This window comes from Chiroxiphia lanceolata, chromosome 3 (assembly GCF_009829145.1).
Source record: "Chiroxiphia lanceolata isolate bChiLan1 chromosome 3, bChiLan1.pri, whole genome shotgun sequence".
In the NCBI taxonomy this organism is placed as follows: Eukaryota; Metazoa; Chordata; class Aves; order Passeriformes; family Pipridae; genus Chiroxiphia; species Chiroxiphia lanceolata.
The window spans coordinates 3,683,716-3,704,351 of NC_045639.1; the positions used below are offsets into that span (position 1 = coordinate 3,683,716).

The following is a 20,636-nucleotide window of genomic DNA, read 5'->3' on the forward strand; positions in this document are numbered from 1 at the left end:
AGAAGACAAGCAGTTCAGGTTGTCACTGTGATTTACAACACTGGTCAGAACAAGCTGATAGCAGGTGTTAAAATTAAACTATATAGATAAGATTTAGCAATGTGCTTCACAAATGTCTTGCAAGCTACTGGAAAGTGGTATTTAAGAGCTGCTTGTGTTACTATTTTGCACACCCTTGCTTTGTGAGAGTTAACTCTGAATCTAGGAAAGAATGACAACCTTATGCAATAACTTCAAACATTGTTTCAATGCCTTTATACAGTGCTTCTGTATAAAATTTCAGGCACAAATTCTACATTTAACTCCTCAAAAGCTTCCTTGCTGTGTGTGAATCCTGTTCTCCAACAGGCCATCCAGTTACCTCGTGTGGAAAGATAACTTTTGTTCAGCAACCAGATGGCTAAAATGCAAAGAAGATCTCCTTGCTCTCTTTCTTTCTCTTTTGTGGGCCACACAGAAAAATTACCCTTCAATTTGAAAACCTAGTTCTCGGTTCTGGCTGCGTTTAGGGCATCACCACCGATTTTCTGTAGCATTAACTGACTCTAGAAAGATAAGTCAGCACAGAACACTTAGAGCTGATGCTGAATTAATGCTCCATTAATAAAGGTAAGCAGGAGGATGATCTTCTGTTGCTCTTCAGAATATCCTGGGCAAACTCTGAGAAGGCAAAGTCTTTTTCTTAAAGCTCAAACAGCTCAAGATGCCTTCAAGACAAGAAATAAGCAGCAGGCAAATGAGTGTTGCTTTCCCAGTTCCAGTCAGACTCCCTGCATGCTGCCAGAGATGGTTTGTGACCTCTGGCACTCCTTTCAATGGGCTTCAGGAGCCAATATTAGCACAGGCTGCTCTCAGAGTGCCTTGGATACTATCTGTGTCCATGGAACTGGTCAGAGTGAGGCTGGCAGGGTGGCAGTGACTTGCAGGGGTTTGTTTAGCATTCCTTGGGACTGCAGAAGGTCAGCTCAGCACCACCATGACTCACTGCACTTCACAACACTTATGTTTTCGCTGTGGGTTTTCCTTAAAACCCATTCTTGGCCAGTAAAGGGGGCACAGATTGAAAGGATGGCACACTGGTGCTGATTAGGAGTGCTCTGTGACCCCCTGGGGAGAGGTAGAAGGGATCTACCATCAGAGACTGTAAAAATTGGTCTGAATTTATCTCTACAGTAAGCCAGTGGTCTGGGAGAGAAAAAATCTTGCTCAGGGTAACAGATTAAAAAACTACAGTAAAGTAAAAAAACTGTCTGCATTTGGGTTGTAAGACTTTCAGTCTTTTAAACTGTACCCTCACCCCAAGAAAAAACTAAGTTTTCTATTTTCTTACTTTTTACTATATCAGGGGCTAGTAGCTTTCTTTTTTTCCCATTTAACTCTAAAATGAATATCTTGACTTTAGTTTTTTTAAACAAACAGTTGTTTATGTGTCCTTGGAGCCAGGAAGGTTGTAGAACCAATGCAGATTTTTTTTCCCTGTGTGTTCACATCTCAGGTATTTTCTCTTCCCTACCTCTTCTTTAGCAATTTCATCACAGTGATGTGGAAATAGGGACATGGTTTAGTGGTGGACTTGGCAGTGCTGGGTTGGACTAAATGATCTTGGAGGCCTTTTCCAGCCTAAATGATTTTATGATTCTAGGAAATTCCAAGTGGATTCATGATGTTTGACCTTCCTGTAGGAATACAAACTATTAGTCCCCTATCCTGCCAACCCCAGTGTGTGGTTAGATTGCAATGTGACCCCTGTCCCCTGGGCCTGTTGTGTCACAGGGGGGTTCTAAACACCCCCAAACTTTGCTGTGGGACAGTGGAGGAAAAAGGAAGGTCAGGCATGTCCTGCATTGATAAACCCTACATTTCCAAAAGCCTTGTGGAGGAGGTAGTGATTCAAAGCATCCTGGTTAACTCCCCCTGGCACTGGGAAGGAGCAAAGCCTGGGCTCTGTCTCCTCTTTAGCTGGTGCCAGTTGGAACTTTGCTGTTAATTGTAATGTTTGATCCCCACCCGTGGAGTTTGGTGTGAATTTTGGTGTGGGTTTTCGGGGTTTTTTTGCTGTTAAAATGCACCATAAAATGTTGTTCTTCAAATCTAAACTGCTCCCTGTGGGGCTTCACTGCCCCCTCTCTTTCCAACACAGGACAACACGACAATCCCAGGAGAAAGCGCTTTCCCGGTCGGGGGCCGGTCCCTGCATTTTAAGCGAGAGCCGCCCGATCCACCCACATCATTTTGTGCTGAGATCACTCCTGGGTCTGCCGGGGGGAGCTTTCCTTCCTCCTGAGCTGCTGGAACACAGGTGAGATTATCACTGCAAAGCATTCCCTTCGCTTCGGGGTGAAAAGCTAAAAAAACCCCTTAATCCCAGTCCATGTCTGTGCTCTTGCCCGACATGTGATTAAACCCGGGACTGGTGATGTTTGAAAACACTGGATTTAAGGCACAAATTAAAAACTGCAGCATTGAAAACATATCCCAGCAATTCCAGGAGAAAACAGCTCTCACACCAAGGGATGCAAGTGCAGAAGAAGCATTCAGGAGCAGTCAGATCCAAGTAAAATTAAATCCAAAGTGGCAATAGCCCAGGATGAAACTTGATGCTAATTGTACATAAATAGCAGAGGGACTGTCATATGACAGGCTGTGATCAATAAAACATTCCTGGTGGGACTAATCTGCATGTCAGGTGTCCTTCCTGGGAAGGAGTGTTGGCACTGCTGTTGTACCTCGCTGTCTCCTGGCTCTGCTGTTGATTTAAGAGTTGTTAGGGATTTATTCCTCACATAAAATTAATTTCTTTTCACCAAAACAAAGATCTGGACCGAGCAAATGAATTGAACATTTTTATGCCGATTCTAGACACTGTATCTCTAATTTTGCTCAAGTGATTTCTGTGCAGAAGTCCATTTTTTTTTTTAAGAAAATTGACTTTTTTCTCCCAATAAGAAATTTAAGATCTCTTGGTGGTCACTGGAACACTTGGAAAAACAGAGCTCAGCCTTGGTAGATAACTATTAATGCTTTTTTTTCTTTGCACAGTGTCACATGTCTGGAATTGTTTTAAGATACAAATGTTTGGTAGATAAGTTTTTTTTTTTTTCAACAAGGAACAATTTGGTGCTTTTTGTGATCGCATCGCAAATACATTAAGAATTTATTTGCTGATTATTTTTTTAAATAGCTCAATTTCTAATTGTTTGCAGCTACAATTATTCCTGAAATTTGACATGGAGGGACTTTTTTTTCTTATTAAAATTATGTAGAGTTACACTAAAGAAGAAGTGTTTGTGGTGGCTCCAGAGGAAACAGTAGAACAAGGGTGAAGAGGAAAGGTATGTTAATGCCTAGAGAGTGCCAGATGTGTGATTTCATTCAAATGAAGAGGAGGAACTAACCTAAATATAAGGTACCAGGAAAACTGGGAACTGAACTGGAGCCATAAAATATTCTGATAAAGAAAACTTGGTGCTTGTGAGTATTTAAGTGTGAGAGTATCAGTGAGTAAAGTCAACCTAGTCAGATTTATTTTTAAATAAATATCTTGATTTCCAAGTGCTTGGAGGGCCACAGAATTGACTGAAAACTGGGACATTATGGAAGGAGCTTGCAGGAATTCTCCTCCAACTTGATAATTCCTTTTGGTAATTTTAAAACTTCATTTTAGTTCACTACACTGAAGAATCACAAATATCTACAGGAGATGAGCTTTGTGAAGAGATACCCTTCCATGTGACAATTCTGGATCACTCTGCTCTACCCTGACTTTGGAAACTGTTTTTTGGAGATTTTTAGGGTTGCTGTACACATCCAGTTCCCAGCTGACAGGTTTGCATCCAATTCTGGCAGGAGGCAAAAGTCTCCAGTAATTAGGACAGAGTAAGGCAGGAGACAGCATGGTGTTCTCTCAGAATATCCTGTATTTTTCCTCTCTTCCCTGTTCTTGTTTCCCCTATTCCACAAGTGCCAGGTGAGGCTCATTTGGAACAGAGTACTGATGGAAGTCCCTGAAACCTGGAGCAGCTTCAGCGGCCCTTTAGCACTCGCAGAAGGGCACAAATAGGGCTTGAAGGGAACTCTGATTTGGGCCAGGCAAGAATTTATCTGGGATTGGAGGAATCCTCATTGAATTATCCAGGTAAATATCTAATTACTGGAGAAAAATCTTCTTTTCTTGTTTATACCCCCCTTTGTAATTTTCACTGCGAAGTCCCTTATTTAAGACTAAATTTACCTTTTCTTAGATCCAGTTTCCATTTGGAATCCTGAAGTAGCAAAAGCAAGAAAATCTTTTTCTTCATTCATTTATTTTATTTCAGGCAGTGCTGCACTGTCTGCCCTGGCCCTGTGAGGAACATCTCAGGGCACAGTGCCCCACGTCAGGCACCATTCCCAACTTCTTCCTCATCTAACCAAAGAATCCCTGAGCCCTATTTCCTTATTTCCCTTTTCACAGTCCATTTTCCTTTCCCACCTTCTCCCACTGCTGTCCTGGCGTTCTCTTGCCTGTGATATTTATATAGTTCTTCGCTGGAAATGGATTTCTTCTGGAATTTCTTCTGGGAATTGTGTTACACTCCAAGGTGACTTTTCCCTCTCATTACAGCTGTGCTCTCTCTGCTCTCAGCCACCAAAGTCTTGGCTCTCCCCTGCCTGTGTCATATGATGCATTTTTCTTCTTAAACAAGGAATTTCCTTGAAACAAATTGTTACTATTGGCCTCAAATGCCTGACAGTTTCTGATGATGTCACTTTGGGGTCCAGTACTTTCATCCTGGCATGAAATCCTGACATAATTCTGAAAGAGGGATACAGATTAAATTAATGTAATTTGCCTTTTAAACTTTTCATGTGATAATCTGGTTGGAACTGAGGCAGTGTTTTATATTTTTATTGCCTGATTTATGCTGGTTCTTGCCTCATGTTTGATTCAGGTGTTTGTGTGGTGCTGGAAGATGTGAAAGCCTCTCAATGTGTTTATTTGCACAGCTTTTTGAGCTTCTGTTTCAGCATTATTAATACTCCTCTAGCAAGAAAACCTCTTTCTAAAGGCTCAGAGGTTCTATTTCATTTGGATAAATGAAATATGTATAACATTTAACATATAACATTTCACATCATCTCCAAAGTGCAGCAAGAATGTTTTCCTGGGGTAATTTTTCCCCTTCTTTCTTTAAGAACTGTCATGATGAAGGAATTGTGTCAAGTCTCTGCAGCTCAGTCTCAGTCCACTGCATAAACTCCCCTGTGCTATTGGAGAGGGAGGGTTGGTATCTGAATTACAGGGTTTTTTTCCTCTATAAAAGATTGGTTGACTTTACAAATTTCAATAATATTTTTTTAACTGGTTTAAGGAAAGGGTTGACGTTTGTACCTTAGGCAAGTGACATTTTAACTTGTTCCCACTGCAGCCCAAACATAAATAATATTTAGAGATCAAAACTACCTTAACTCCATCCTGAAATGACTTGTGTGAGCACTCACTTCTTCACATTAATGTTGTATTGTTTGATTAACCTGTTTGGTCTCCTTTAATTTCTTTATCTGGACAGTAGGACACAGTGAAGAACGTTTTAGTGGAGTTACTGAAGGTGATGGACCTGACTCATAAGGACTGAAACTTGTGAGCAATCATCATCTTTGTAAAAGTGAGGCACAACAGAATTGTCCCACCTTATTTCAGCATCTAGGAGAGGTGAGAATCTGTGCAGGAACGTGGGGTCCAACAGTGATAACACTCCATGCAGTGGAAAAGAATTCCACAAGATCCAGACAGATCTTGTGGGGTTTTGTGGTTTTTTGGGGTGTGTTTCTTGTCCAAGCCACTGGTGTGGGTGTGCCTCTCCCATGGCCTCTTGTTGCCTGCACTGTGAACTTCTCAAGGCAAGAAACTGCCTGGAATGTTGTGGATACTACTGGAAAAAATGGGGGGAGGGAAAGGATTTCATGGTTTTTAGCGTGAGGGAAACTTCTTACCAAATTTGCTGTGGGAAGTGCTGACTGATTTGAAACCTGCTTGTGTTTGACCTGGGATCTGAGTGTGTTAAACCTTAAAAAAGAGATGACATGCTGCTGAATTCACCCTTCAGGGGAAATGACTGGGAGGTTGGGGCCTGTTGCTTAACAAAGAAAGAAGCAGAGCACAATAAAATTCTGAACATCTTTCCCCTTGGGCCTCGTGGCTCCAAATCCTGGGAGAAGGTTTGTTTCTGCTGAGTGATGGGTGTGATAACGTTGCATTCAATGCTCAGGGACCAGCTGTCAGTGCTAACACTGGGATGGGGCTGGGAAGTGGAGGGGAATCCAGAATCCTGAGGAACTTCTGGCTCCTCTCTGGCTTTAAAAAGTATTTAGAGAAGCACCTTTCCTACAGCAGCGAGGAAGGCAAGTAGCATCCTGCTGCTTGGGGTGAGCTGTAACAGCAGGCAAGGCTGGAGCTGTGGTTCTGGGAATGCTCTTGGAGCATGTGGGATGTGGGGCCTTATTTTTGCTTGTGCTGCCTTTGACCACATCCATTTTTTTCAGGTAAAGCAGCCTTGGGATTTTCTCTCTCTTCTCCACTCTGGAACACGTGCTTCACTGGGCACTTTTAAAGTAGGTTAAGGGGTTGTCTGCTGCTTAAACATCAAAGTAATGTTGTGACCCAGGACATAAAGTGAGTTTTGAGGCAATTGTGTGATTCCATGTATTTCTTGTGGGATGGATGTACTCGGTCTGATCGGCCTCTTGGATCCTCCTGCTCTGGTAAATGATCTGTTCTAAGGTTTTGCCACCCAGCTTTAAATGTTGCTGCTTGTTCATATTATGCTGCAGTTCATTTATTTTGGTCTCTTGCTTGACTGGGACTGCAGCACAGTTCTGACACAATTGGTTGCATCTCAGCCAGCAGAAGAAAAAAAAAGTGTTTTCAGATGTCATCACCTTAATTCAAACAAACCTTAACTCACAGTCCTCAAGTGCTGCTGTTTTTGACAAAATAGATGGGGTTTGTTGTTAGCTCTTCATTTATATACAAGTCTGTGGTGAGAGAAAGTGAATTTATGTGCACATCACCTCTAAATCCTTCTGTTTTAGTTCTTTTCGAACAACAGGGAAAAAGATACAAGGGAATAAAGTCCAGTGGAGGGGAAAAAACACTGATGGCATGAGGTGTCCATTATACATAGATATGACTGCATTAACTGCTTAATGGTTTACTTTCTCTGAGATTCTGAAAGTTGGCCAGCAAACCTAATGAGAAATTTCCTTTTCACGTTGAGAACTGGAGCACATGTTGTTTATAAACATATTTTATAACATGAGCTGTCAGTCCTCTCCAGGTTGTTTTACCAGTCCTGGTTTTTGCATGGCTGGAGTTTTCTTGTTGTAACAGATAGGTCACCTCTGAGATGACTAATGGCACAGAATATTAGAGTGTTTTTTGCCCTGAACAGCCAAGGACAAACCAAAACAAAAGAATTATGAGCAGTCACACCCAGTGGTGCATATTTGTGATCATTACATGCAGGGCACCACTCTGAAGAATACACTTGGAGTCAGTGTGTTTTTTCCAATTCAGCTCTTCTTACTGTGACCAGAACTGCATTTGAATGTTTTAATATTTCCCATTTCTAATATCTTTTAGTTAAACATCAGTTAAGGGGACATATTCACAGAAGAAATTCCACTGGTGTTCCAGAGACTGCACATGTAAGCAAGGATATTTGTTTAAATGGTCACTTGCAGGTTGGGTCCTTCTGTTATATGATATAAGGTTATGAGGTACAAGAGTTCCTCACTCAGGTGCTGAGCATCCTTGTTTCTCCACGAAAAAAATACTAACCAGAGATTCAATTTATTATGTTTGCAAAAAAAAAGAGTATATTAATACACAGTAGAGTGTACTAAACTTTAATGCTGCAATTTAGAATTGGGGGACTGTTTTAAAGTCTGGTGAGTGTGGGATCTCACACTGGCTGTAATGGGACCCTATTTCAGAGTTCAAACCTTGACATCCCTTCTTTAAAAAGAACCTTTTTTTTTCTCCTGTTTGATTTTTGTCCCAGGCCCAAGCAAAAGTGGCATTCACTGGTCACACTTTGAGATGTGTTTAAGCACAGAGAGACACCTCAGAGTTTTCAGAACCACTTCATATTTAGGATGTTTTCCCACATCCAAGTCTCTTTGTGCCACATAAAACAAGCCCTGCTGAAAGTGGTGGATTCAAGTGCTTCATACCATTGACTCTCCCTCTTTAACTGAAGAGCTGGAGGCTGTTAGAACTTGTCTCACTTTCAGCTCAGTAATTCAGTGTTTACTTCCCCTGGTCTCCAGGATCCTGAGGAGGAAGCACATACTATGTTTGTAATTTGAGTACCACTCTCTGGCCCTGCTCTTTTTATCAAGACTGACAAAAAAACTGCTTTAGATCGTGGAGGAGCTCTCAAATTCGTTTAGGATGCCGTGCAGGGAGACTCCCTGCCTTTATTTAACGGCATTTGGAGTTTCTGAACACCAAAATAAATTATTTGCAGGAAAAAAAGTGAAATCTGGCTGTGATAAATGTGAACCTGAGTTATGTTTAGAATGATGACAGCTCATTTTATTCACTGTAGAGATCATGTTTCTTTAATTTAAATTTTTGACAGATTTTTTTTTTAGGATGTGACCTTTTATGTTTGCCATTACTTAAACAAGACAGCTCACTGCTGATGAGGAGAACTGAAGGCTCTGATTTAAAATTTGCTCACTGCTCCATTATTGCACTATCTTACATCTACAGGTGTTTAGCAAGAAGTTAAACACTTGAAATGAAAGATTGCTTATAGGAGTAAAGAAAATACCAACAGAACTTCTCTTTCAGGTGTCTGTGGGTGTGTCTGACAGTTCACACATTTGCCAGATTCATCTCCATCAAGGTGATTAATTACAGAGTTTTGATGAATTGTAGTGTGTCCAGAAATGGTAAGTCTTGGTAAATATTACCAAATTTATGAGGGGTTTCATTGTTATTAGCCTAAAAATATTAAGAGTTCATATTAAAGCTGCAGTTCCTTTCATGTTAATTTATTTATGCAGTTGGAAACTAGTAACAACCTAAAACCCTGAGAAGTTACCATCAACACAGTAAATACAGTGACACCTTGTTTAAAGAATAATTCTAGCAGTGAGTCCAGTGGTGGGCACAAACACAGGGATTTATTTTATAGGAAAAAGATTTTTGCAAAGAATCCTGCATTATTTGGAGCATGGTAGGTCTGTTCCAGATGCTTTACATTGTCCCTGATATTCCTGGATCTTGAAGTGAAAGAAATACAGACATAAAAACTAATTCTCACTATTTTTGGTCGATGTCCTGAAGGTGTGTGTGGAGTCAGCTCCATATGATCATGTTGCCTAGGAAATCAAAGGAGCAGCCTTGATTTCCTGGGCCAATCAATCCATTGTGAAAAAAAATTCCAGATCCATAAGCATTTTGCCCAAGTGAGGGACTGAGGATTGAACCTCAGGAGTAGCCAATGCTTTAAACATTGCAGTGGAAAGGTTGTATCCAAGGGGCTTGTAGCCAAAATCTCAGTTATCCTGGCTTTTATATTCCCTGTCAGTGACAAAGAGGGAACACACACAGGCTGGAGGAAGGTAATTGTTGCAGATTAAAGCCCCGTGTGAATAAAAGAGCCATCAAAATTCTTTGTAGTTGCTTGGCGCGAGTTCTGATAACGCAGAGGTCTCTTTTATTATTATTTTAAAACACAGCCACGTACCACAGACTAAACAAAAGCCCCTCGAGACAATGGGGCCGGGCTGTGAGCAGAGAGTGTGTGATTGCTGTGCACAGCTGGAGCTGGCAGGTGAAAACCAGAGGCACCAGGGCTCCCTCAAACAGGAACATTCCCATTTCTACTTATTTGTTTCCTCTTTAACTTCATCTCATGTTTTAGCTGCAGATAAGCCTTTGTGGGTTTGCCACGTTTTAGATCTACCTGCTCTTATTTTGCATACAGAGAAACAGGTTTTTTTGTTTTCTCTCGTCTGTCTCATTGGCAGGGATAAAAAAAAAACCACCACAATTCCCCTGGTGCTGGGGTCACTCTGCTCAAAAAGGAGCAATCATGGAATTTATTTCTTGGAAAACTCACACTGAACAGCATTTTTGGATGTATTGTATGTGAAGCCAACCCTGTGGTAAGTGTTGAGACACGGAAAACAAGGCAGATGTTCATCACGTTCTTCAGGCTTGTGCTTAAAGCACTGAGTAAGTTCCACACCACAGGTCATTTTCTTAGTCATATTTTGTCTTGCCAGCCATCAAATATTCTGCTGCATTATTGCCTGTTACATTTAAATCCACCAACACTGCTTTCCACAGGTATTGATCCTCCTGTGCTCCCTGTTGTAGGTCCCGCTGTTCCTCTTTGAAGTCACTGAGTGCTCTCAGTGCACACAAAAAATGCAAAATTAGGCTTCCACCTGCCCAGTCCCCAAGGAAACATCAACAGTTGGTGATGGGAAGAGGCCTCATTATTCAGAGATGATTACTTTTACTTTGATGTTTTTCAGTGCCTTTGCTGGCTTATTATCATCAGCATGATCACAAAATAAAATTAATTCAGGTTAATAATTCAGGTTGGTGGATGCTGCCACTGATTTGGTGTGGATGGAATTCACTGAGATTTGGAAGTTTCTAACTTACCAAATGCTGAAACACAACTACTAACACAGTATCAGCAGCTGCTCTTAAGTGATAAAAAGCCCGAGTGTTATGCCAAAATATATAAATGCAAGATGTTCCCCCAACAAACTGTTGAAATAAAATAGCAATAAGAAAAATCTCTCAAAGAGAATTTTTAAAAGGAAATCATGAAAACATCAACTGGACTCGATTTTTCTGCTTGAATTTCTGCCAAAGTCATTCGATTTTCTGTCGTTTCCCTTCCTGTCCAATTTTTGATTCTGACAACTGTGGAATTTCCTGTTTTGTTTTTATTTTGCCACTGCTACTAAACCACCCAGCAGCCAAGGTCGTTGTAGAAACGCAAACTCTGAACAAAAACCGTGCCCTCCTGTATCTGCTGTTTCCTTTTGTGGTGCTTTACTGTTTCCAGAGTCTGTTTGTTCGCTCATCCTCGTGTTTCTTGTCCTGTTTCTGTTTGCGGTGCCTGTTCCAGCCAGGTGGATGTATTTTGAATTATCCACTCTCCTTATTTGAAGAGATCTGTCCCTGTACTCTGATTGCTCCTGGGTGAGTACCCATGCAGAGCCATTTTATTGAGGTTGTGTGATTTTTTTTTTTTTTTTCTTTCTCCAAACACTTGCAGCAATCACTGGTACAACTGAAACAGAAATTGGGTGAGAACACTTGAAACTAGTTCAGAGTTGCTTTAATTTTTGAACTGTGCAAGTTCACAGACCAATTCTAGATTTAAAAAACTTTTTCTGTAGCCATTGAGATTTATTTTTCCTGACACTTTTGTTGCCCTTCTCTACCACTTCACCCATCTATAACTGACTGTTTTGGGTGGGTTAGAACTAGTTTTAGTTGCACCTGGCCTCCAGCTCTTCCTGCAGCTACATGAACTCCTGTTCCACTTTTTTCTTCACTGGCAGCAGGGATGGTCTTTGGAAATTCCCTTTTTATTCAGTGAGATCCCTGGTTAAATCTGAAAGCAAATGGAAAGGAATATCCCTTTCAGGTGGTTTCACAAAGACATGATTCCAAAAATCCAACATTTGCTTTAATTGTGAACCTGGGACAGAGGAGACAAATGTTTTGCCCTTCCACTGCACCCACTGGGAATGTTCCTGGCCTTTGTATGGCCAAGTACAACTGAGATGAGCTGGGGAAGTGGATCCTTTAGGGAAGTGGGATCTGCTTTTTTACACGGAGTGATTGCAAATAGAAGTATCTGTGTACATCACTCCTATTTAAAAACAGATTTGAAAATTGCTTTCCATTATGTTCTCTGAAATCTGCTGCTTTTCTCCATTACTAGAAGGAAAATTATGTTTATGGTAAGTGCTGAAAAGTGTACTATTAGCTCTTTTCCTTCTCCATGGAAATTATTTGGCTTTTTACCCTCATCTGTGGGGTATAAATATTATTTATGGTAATAATAATGATAACTTATTTATTCATCCTTAAAGTGTAGTTCTTTCTGTTTGTTTTTAAGAAGTTATTGAGAAAATAGGCAGAGAAAAAATATATTTGTTACAATATAGTTTAAATATGGATATTTGTCTACCGGTGTTAAAGTAACACTTGGGAGGAGGAAACCTTGAAATGTGACTGTTAAAAGATCAGAATTTGGAGATTTACACCAATTAGTGGAGTGTAAAGTTTAAAGTGGAGAGTTGCACTTGGATAGTCTTTGAAGGAATTTTAAATAGTTGAAATAACACCTGTTTTGGGCAATATTTTATACTGTCAGTTGTTATATGGGGTAGAAAGACTATGGAATAGAGGCACAGAATAAATCCCACACTAAAGATACTAAACAGCCCTGTAAGCATGTACTGGTCCCTCACAGCCAAAATTTCACTTTGAACACCTAAATTTACGTGGCTGCTCTTTTTTTCATCCGTGTCACTGCTCTCCAAGTGTCTGGGACAAGTGATGACAACGGGTTGTAAAAGCTGGATGAAGGGAATGCACCAAAAAAAAAGCTGCTTCTGAAAGAGTTTTGGTTTTTAAGGGCTTGGAAATAACAGAAAGGTGTCCTGCTGGGTTGCTGGGCTTTATCAATCACTTGTAAACAGCCTTAAGCACTTGGTGCTGAGGAATCAGAGTATTTTTCTTTTGGGGCTATTTTTAAACACGGAAGATTCCTCTCTGTCTAGCAAAAAAAAAAATATTTTCGAGCTCCTAGATGTGTTAGAAGGAGAAAACATCAATCTACTGGTTATTGTCTGTATATTAATTAATGCTGAACAGGTTATTTCCATAACAGGCATGTTTTATTCTTATTCTGTATAGGAACAGCAGTAATAATTGTGAGTTTTCTTGAATCTGGGGATGTGTGTGAGAGGAAGGACTGGGTAGACAAGCTCTGATTCCCCATATTTCAGCTGGGGCCAGCAAAGTCAAATAAGGGAATGAGGGAGAGTGAGAAGTGGCTGATACTGCAGGCACTGCTGCCAACATGAAGCAGAGCAGCCCTGCTAAAGTATCCAGGAATTTGCTTTGCTGGATTTCAGATCCAGAATTCTGCAGCACTGGGAATTGGAGTGTCCACTGCCTTAATCAGGATGTTTTGGGAGGGAAGGTGAGCCCCCTGTACCTGCTGAAGACATGCAATGAGAGCTTTTTTGGTGGGTGCTATAATATGATTGACATCTTCTACTTCCAAATTTCAGGGCTGAATCTTGGCTGCATTTATCCCAGTTATTCTTGTTTGACCTTCTGGAGCCTGGAGGAGGCAGCTTTTTGGCTCTTTGCCTTGTGTGTCAGGATTAGGAAAAACAGCATCTCCCAAACTCCTTGAGTTCTGGGTGGTTCAACAGAATATTTTAATCACAAGGAACTAGAAAAATCACTGAGCCTGAATCGTTCTGTCACTAAAAACTGTGCTCTGAGAGCATTTTGGTGTGGTTTGTTAAACTTGAAAGAGGACACTGAGAACTTCTTAGTGCTTGATACAGTCTGAGGAAAAAGGTCTGGGAAGACAGATTGCATTCCTGAGAACTGTGGAAACAATTATATAATTAGGCTGTGTTTAATAATTGTTTACAAATAGGCCTTGTCTTACTTTCCAAAACTTGCTTCTGAATTGTTGGCTTGCAGGGTTGTTGTATCTGGTGTAAAATAAATGGAGCTGAGCTGGATTTAGGTTTGGTGCTGTATTGTGCTCTAATTGATTCCTAATTCCCACTCCTAAAATGTTGGAACGAGAAGGTTTCCTGAGGTTTTTAAGATAAAACTGTAGGGACAAGTTAGGAGGAAAAGCTGTGTGAATGACTTGCATTCATTGCTGACACTTGAAAAACTAATTTTTTTTATTTCTAGTAGTCTTTTGTTGCATTGATAATATATTCTGAAGTTCTGGTTTGTTATTTGAAAATGACACCTTTATTGTTTTACAGTAAAAAGCTTTCACACTTCAGCAGCCAATCATTTTCCCTTTCCCAGCTTACTTTTTTTTCAACAATTCCCTCTTGCTTGCAGCAAACTTGGAGTGTTTCCTGTCTGAGGGAGAGGAATGGTGTGGAGAGTTGTCAGTCAGGAGAGCATCAGTGGGAAGTGGAGATGGTTTAGGGATGGCTCCTGGAGCTGCAGCTTTGCAGCCCTGGGGATAACGAGTGGCAGGGTATCTGATCCAAGATAATGGATGTGCCAGAAATCCTGTCAGGATTGAAGCACAGAGGGTTCCCAGCTTGTGCACCTGCAATTAAATATAAAATTGGATCCTGTCTTTTCACTAAAAGAGGAGGCTGCAGCCCCATCTTATGTCAGAAGCTTGTGTCTGCTTCTGGGTGGAAGAAACATTTTCTCCATGTTCTGCCACTGAACACAAAAATCCAGTGGATGTGTGAAAGGAACTGCAAAAAGCAGATAAATATTTAGACTGACTCTGGCTGGATTTGAAATGGGGTCAGCAGGATCAGCCAACCACCACGTTAATGTGTTGAGTTCAATAACACACAAAAATTACTGTGCTAGAAAATTAAAAGCTGGTCTCCAAATAGCTCTTATGTATTCAGCATCAGGCAAGAAGGGGAAACAATCCAAATCAAACAATGACGTGTTTCTCACCCAGAAAAGTTATTCCATGGCATTTTTGACTACAAACAACATGAGTTGATTTTTTGAATCATCACCAAAGTACAAGCCTGTGTCTGCATGTGAGACTGGGTTTGGTCCCAGCTCCAAATTTCAGTAAATTACATATTAAACTGAGGTGTGTGTGGGGGTTTTCTGATTTTATTGCCACATATTGAATTTCTGCTGTCTTTAAATTCTGTATCTTCACCTGGGAATTCTGTCACAGCAAGAAATAGATGAAAGGAGGAAGTTTGGGGACAACAGGTAATTAAGGAGACACAAACACCTTCCTGCCCCTCTTCAGGAAGCTCAGTCTCGTCTGGTATGATTTGGCTTTCTGAAACATTTTCTAGTACTTACAGGGTGAAAGATATTTTGGTTGCCATATCTGGAAAACACTGGGATGAAAATTACCCTGAAAAGCCCTTTTAAGTCCTTTGCAAGTGAAGTTTTTCTTTGTCGTATCCCCAGAAAACGCTGTGTAAGGGAATATTTGCACCTGCTGTGTCTCCCGTAACTATCCCGAACTCAGCACTGGATTTTGTGTTCCTATTTTTAAAAGCCATCTTGCTAAACAGACATAGGGAATGTTCCCTTTGAAAGGGGAAGTGAACAGCAGTGCAGCATTAGGGAAGCACCGGGAATGTGGCTCGTTACATCGGCTGAGAGAGAGTGAGAGGAGGGAGATAAGAGGCGTGAATAAATCAGCATTTTGGGTGCAGGACACTGACTTTTTAAACTCTCCTAAAGTCTCTTTCATGTATAAATCACCTGAGGGGTAGCTGGAAGCATTTCAGAAAGAATTTATCCTTAAGATGGAATAGTTAAAGCAGAGGGAAAACACCCTTGGCTTGCAAGCTCTGAAATAAATGCCTGCAAAAATAGATGGCAAAGCAGGGATATTGCAGGGGATTGCAACCAGACTTGTGGGTCTGCTGCCAGCTTTGGAGGCCGTTTATAGAAGCTTGGCAGCCCTGCAGGAAAAAAGAGCCAAGGAGTTGTTACAGCTTTCGAGAAAGCAGGGAAAACAAAGAGGAGGAAAAGCCCTGCAAAGCTCCTGTTTGGACACTCTGTGTATGGTTACACTGAGGATGTTTGGGCAAAGAAAGGGAGAAAAAAAAGAGTTACAACTTAGTGGTTCCTTCCCCCCTCAGTCTTTCTTTAATAATTCAGCAGCAACACACTGCAGGGCTTGTCTGTGCTTAAACCTGCCTGGGTTAATTAAAACTGGGCATTTAAATTGATATTAGAATACCTGAGTGTGTGCAAGGATTTAGTGCTTTGTGTGAGTTTTTGTGCCCCTGTGAACTACAGAGCAGATTTAAGTGGATTGATGAATATTCCCAAATGTATTTGGAGAGTCTAAATTACCAGCCTTTCACATTCTCTCCCCCAGTGTGTGTGTGTGTGTGTGTGTGTGTAAATGTTCTGTTTTGGGAAGTGTGTCGTGCTGACAGTTCATTTGGGATTATTCATGGCTGTGGAGATTCATTCTGAAACTGTGTAAGCAGCAGGAAGTCTTGTTCTGTCTTGATCTTTGAGCCTTTTCTTGATTTATGTTGATTTCTGGGGAACCAGGCTGGAATTCCTGGGCAAAGGAACTGCTTATGTTTGACTTTATCTGTGTGCATATAGAGCAAACCAATCTGGAATCTGTCATTGATTTCTCCCCCCTCCCCCCCCCAGCATGAGACTGGCAAAATTGCAGATTCCTGCTTGGCAAAATGCTCATAATGATGTCAGAACACACAGGCACCCACCCCATTTATATAGATATTAAAAAATGAAGGAAGTGGTGGCTGCATTAAATGAAGTGGCTTTTTGGAGAGAAAAGCAATAACGAATCTAAATAAATGATACAGAACTCCTCTAAAAGGATAATAAAAATATAAGAGGGTTGAAGCGCAGGGCATTTCAATGCCATGATTTAAGAGCATGAATCCATATAAGAATAAATATTTAGGGCTGGAAAGCTGTAGTTGCAATGAATGTTATTGCTTGAGAGCAAATGTGGAGAATGTGAAAAAGTGCTCAGCACTTGTGGATCTTGTATTTACACACGAGGAGGGAGTTTTATTTGTAACAATATGGGGGGGGGTTATGCCTGTTTGTAGTAATACACATTAATGCACCCAGTGTTAACTAATAAAAGGACATAATGCTTTATACTGCAGATGCACAGCAGGATGTGCACCCAAAAATAGAGTAGGTGAAAACAGCAGCAGCAAATTCCTTCATCTGGGTGGTATGAGCAGAGTTATATCAGTGTGCAGGTGAGGAGCAGATCTTCATCTCCTCCACGTGAACGGGCTGATTTGACCCGAGGCCATTATTTGCTTTTGCTTGTTGTATATTTATTTAGTGAGCATTTCAGGAGGGAAATTGAGAGGAAAGCAGCTGTGAGAACTTGATTTTGTTTTCTAAAACTGTTCCAGGCCGGTCTGCCAGCACCGTCAGAAATGATCACCTCACCGGTGGTTTCCTTTAATCACCGGCAGAGCTGCTCCAGAGGAGGTGTCTCATCCAGTGGAAAAAGCACCATTCACTGCTTTGGGAAGCAGCTCCACGTTTTACTTCCCCACAAGGTAACTCCATACTCAGGCTGCCTCAGGACTTGGAGCAGAGCTCAGCCTAGATCATGGAATGCAGAAAGCAGCTGTTTTGCCTATAAATAAACCAGGAGCCTCTTCTCCTGCGAGGCTTTTCGCACAGATATTGCTGTAGAAATGAAGTGTCACTTTAACTGCCGGTGCCCGAAGTCAAAGTATGTGGTAGTAGAAGGACTCGCATTCTGAGGGGTGAGAGTCACGCTGGGATCGGGTTTCAGCCTTATCGGTGTCATGTTGTAGTGAAGCCACTCGTGCTGCAAGAGTTAAATCTGTCAGCCTTTCTGCTCCTAATCCCCGCAGTGCCAGAGGTTTAGAATTTGGGGAGAATGCAAAACTCCACTGCACTCGGCCAAAAACATCTCCACGCACCAGTGATTGTTGTTTCAATCCGTTTGTCGTTCCAATCCTGTCATAAAGGCTTAAATATTTTTTTTTTTATACAACTTAACAGAGAATTTTACTGTGGGGAGAAATACCTGTTTGATCTCCTGGATTGATTTCCTTTTTTTTTTTTTTTTAGCTTCGTTTTGCGTTGTTTGTTTTGTGGTTTGCCTTTGGTTTGTTCTGTGTGGGTTTTTTTTCCTTCTTTTCCATGTGATTCCAGCGGGAAGCAGCCGTAGGAATTGCACTGCTCTGTCAGCTGGCTCAGCGCCTGGTGACAGTCTCTCCAGGGTGGCACTGCCCAGCCCTTGGCACACACCAGCATCAGGTAGCTTCCTGCAGCGGTGACATCAATGGAATAATGGGAATATTTGTCAGAGTGGTCTAGTGGAGCAATAAAGGCACAAAATCCACTGAGCATTTGTAGCACCCAGAGGTTCTTACACCTCCTTAAAGCACGTAATTGATTTAATTAGCCCCAAAACAAAGAGCTCCCACTTTCCACTCCCCTCCACTCTAATCCCCCGTTATCAGGCACAGAGCAGCCCGCACTTGGCCGTTCCTGCTGGTGGAAAACCAACAGTTTTCCTCATCCCAAAACAAAAGCAGGAGCTCTGAATGGCTGCGGCGTTTGCTCGACTCCAGCCCAGCTCTGCCCCGGCCTCGCTGAACCTGAGCAAGCCAGGGCAGGAATAAATCCGGCGAAATTCCTGATAGACCCGCCCAGTGTGAGGGGGAGCAGCCCGACGCTCCCTTTTCCCTGCCGTCCCTCCAGCCCTGGGATTGCAGCGACTGCTGTCGGAGAGGGATGGGCAGCGGCCAGCCCCTGGAGCAGGGATCTGCCTCACGCTCTGCCCCAGCCTTTCCAGGGGCTGGAGTTGGTGTCATCCCATCTCCTGATTGCTTGGCTTGAAGGGAGGGGAGAAGCTTTGAACCCTGAGCATCGCTGTACCTTTTCCGCAATTGGAGACTAAGGATTTAGGGAAGCTCCTTCTAAAGGAGCTGCTCCCCACTTTTGGGGATAAGGCACAACTCTTCCTCTCTGTACCTGTTCAGAATTTCTCCCCCTGCCTTCATTCCGAGCTGTCAATGCCCCATCTGCCAATTCTAAAAATAAGGGGAGAAATATTTTAATTATATTTAATAGGCCTTGGCATCCTTGTATTTCCTTTGTGGTTTCTGAGATTTTCCATTCCCTTGGAGGAAAATTTGGGGCATTGGAAGTAGGCGACTTTTAAGGTCCCTTCCAATCCAAACTGGTTTATGATTCTGTTTCTGTGATTTCTCTGTCCAAACCTATAACCCAAATCTTCCTTCTCTGCCTTAAGAAAACCAACCAAGCAATTCACGGTTGATGTTTTTCTCAATTAAAAAAACCCAAACAACAACCAAACAAAAATAAGCCCAACCCCACAAACTACACCAAAAGAAGTACTTTGACCACAGTGGCTGTTCACAGAGGCAGCTCTAGTTAGGTTTTAGTCCTAAATGTTGTATTAGTAGCTAAAATTTTATATTAATAGCCAAAAAAAGTTTCTTTAAGCTTTTTTTTCTCAGTTTAGCCAATCATTTAGTTCTCAGAATGCAGCTTACACGCTGGCAGCCCAGTCTCCAGGGCTGTGATTTCTATTTGTTAACAGAGCATTTATTCTGTTATTTCTGTGACAAAAGACCCCCCCCTTTCTCTGACACGACCTCTTCTGTCGGAGGTGTTAATGAAAGCACTTTTCTGATTACAGTTCTGCCACATTGGTCAAAAGGGTCTTTCAAACAAGTCTAATCTCCTCCCAACAAGGCGAGGAGAAAATGGGCCAAATTTCTCACAGGGCACATTTTGCCACGGCGAGGGGGGATTGTTTAGTCCTTAGTTCTGTGCAGCTGGGTCCAGCCAGAGCCCTTCTGTGGGACAGGTTCCCTGAGCAGACCCTCTGCTGAGGGGGGCAGATGTTGCCTTTCTTGTCTGGTCGAGGGAGGATATTAAACGTTCTCCCTGCTGGCCCTGGGCAGGGCGTGTGCACAGCCAGACAGCAGAGACAGGGCTGGGAACTGAGGGGTGAAAGGATGCTCTGGGGATAAGGGAAATGGGCATCTGCAGGCCTGGAGGGAAACCTGCCAAAACCTTTCTCTAGGAACTGCAGGGATTAGCTAAAAATCAATAACAAAGGCGGTAACCAGGGGAAGGAAAAATACATCTTCGAGGGAAGCCAAATTCTGAGAGAGCTCCGTGAGAGCAATCAGGGCAGGATTTAGTGTAATTGGGAAGCAAATCAGATTGAGGAAAATTGTTTTAAAAGGGACCCTTAGCTGGCAATAAGGACCATATGTTCTTTCTTATCTCTGCAGAAATATCCTACTTTTTTTTTCAGCGTGTTAACTCCTGTGAGAAGCCGCCACAGTTGGGATTTTTAGCATCTACAAATACATTTGTCAGGAAAAGAATAAACTGCTCTAAATGAGCTGCTTCAGTCTTGGTGGCTTTAACCCTGTTTCCCCTCTGCCAGTCTGTGAAGTGTGTCATTGTTTTAATCTGTCACGCACAGGACCGTTGGGATAAATTTCCTGAAGTCGGTGGAACTCAATCCTTTTACACCAGAAGAGATTTTGTCTCATCATCTGTTGCTCCACGTTCTCCCCAGCAGATGGGCTGTAGTGATGATGTCACCTCACCTCCTGGCACTTCAAACCACTCCTTTGGTTTGTGTGTGTGTGTGTGTTTTAACACTTTATCCTTCTAGAAAAGGAATAATTGCTCTAAACACTGAAATCTTATCTTGTGCCTGGTGTGATGCTTAAATCAGGAATATCAGCTGCTGAACAGAGCTCTTTAATTATGTTCCTTAACACTACCTAAATAATTGAATCTGGGTAGGGCTTCAGAAACACTGGCTTTTATTTCATCTCTAAGAGCAGGA

The 20,636-nt window shown here is 41.9% G+C and overlaps 1 long non-coding RNA gene across 1 annotated transcript in view; it reads left to right on the forward strand.

Moving 5' to 3' along the window:
* Nucleotides 1-2,154: 2,154 nt before the first annotated feature.
* LOC116784109 overlaps nt 2,155-20,636 on the forward strand; it is a 38,888-nt gene continuing 20,406 nt past the window's right edge. Inside the window, exons 1-7 of the long non-coding RNA XR_004355959.1 lie at nt 2,155-2,299; nt 4,317-4,580; nt 5,550-5,620; nt 10,024-10,161; nt 11,145-11,218; nt 17,170-17,319; nt 17,948-18,052. This is a non-coding gene — a long non-coding RNA (uncharacterized LOC116784109). The remainder of the gene's footprint in view (nt 2,300-4,316; nt 4,581-5,549; nt 5,621-10,023; nt 10,162-11,144; nt 11,219-17,169; nt 17,320-17,947; nt 18,053-20,636) is intronic.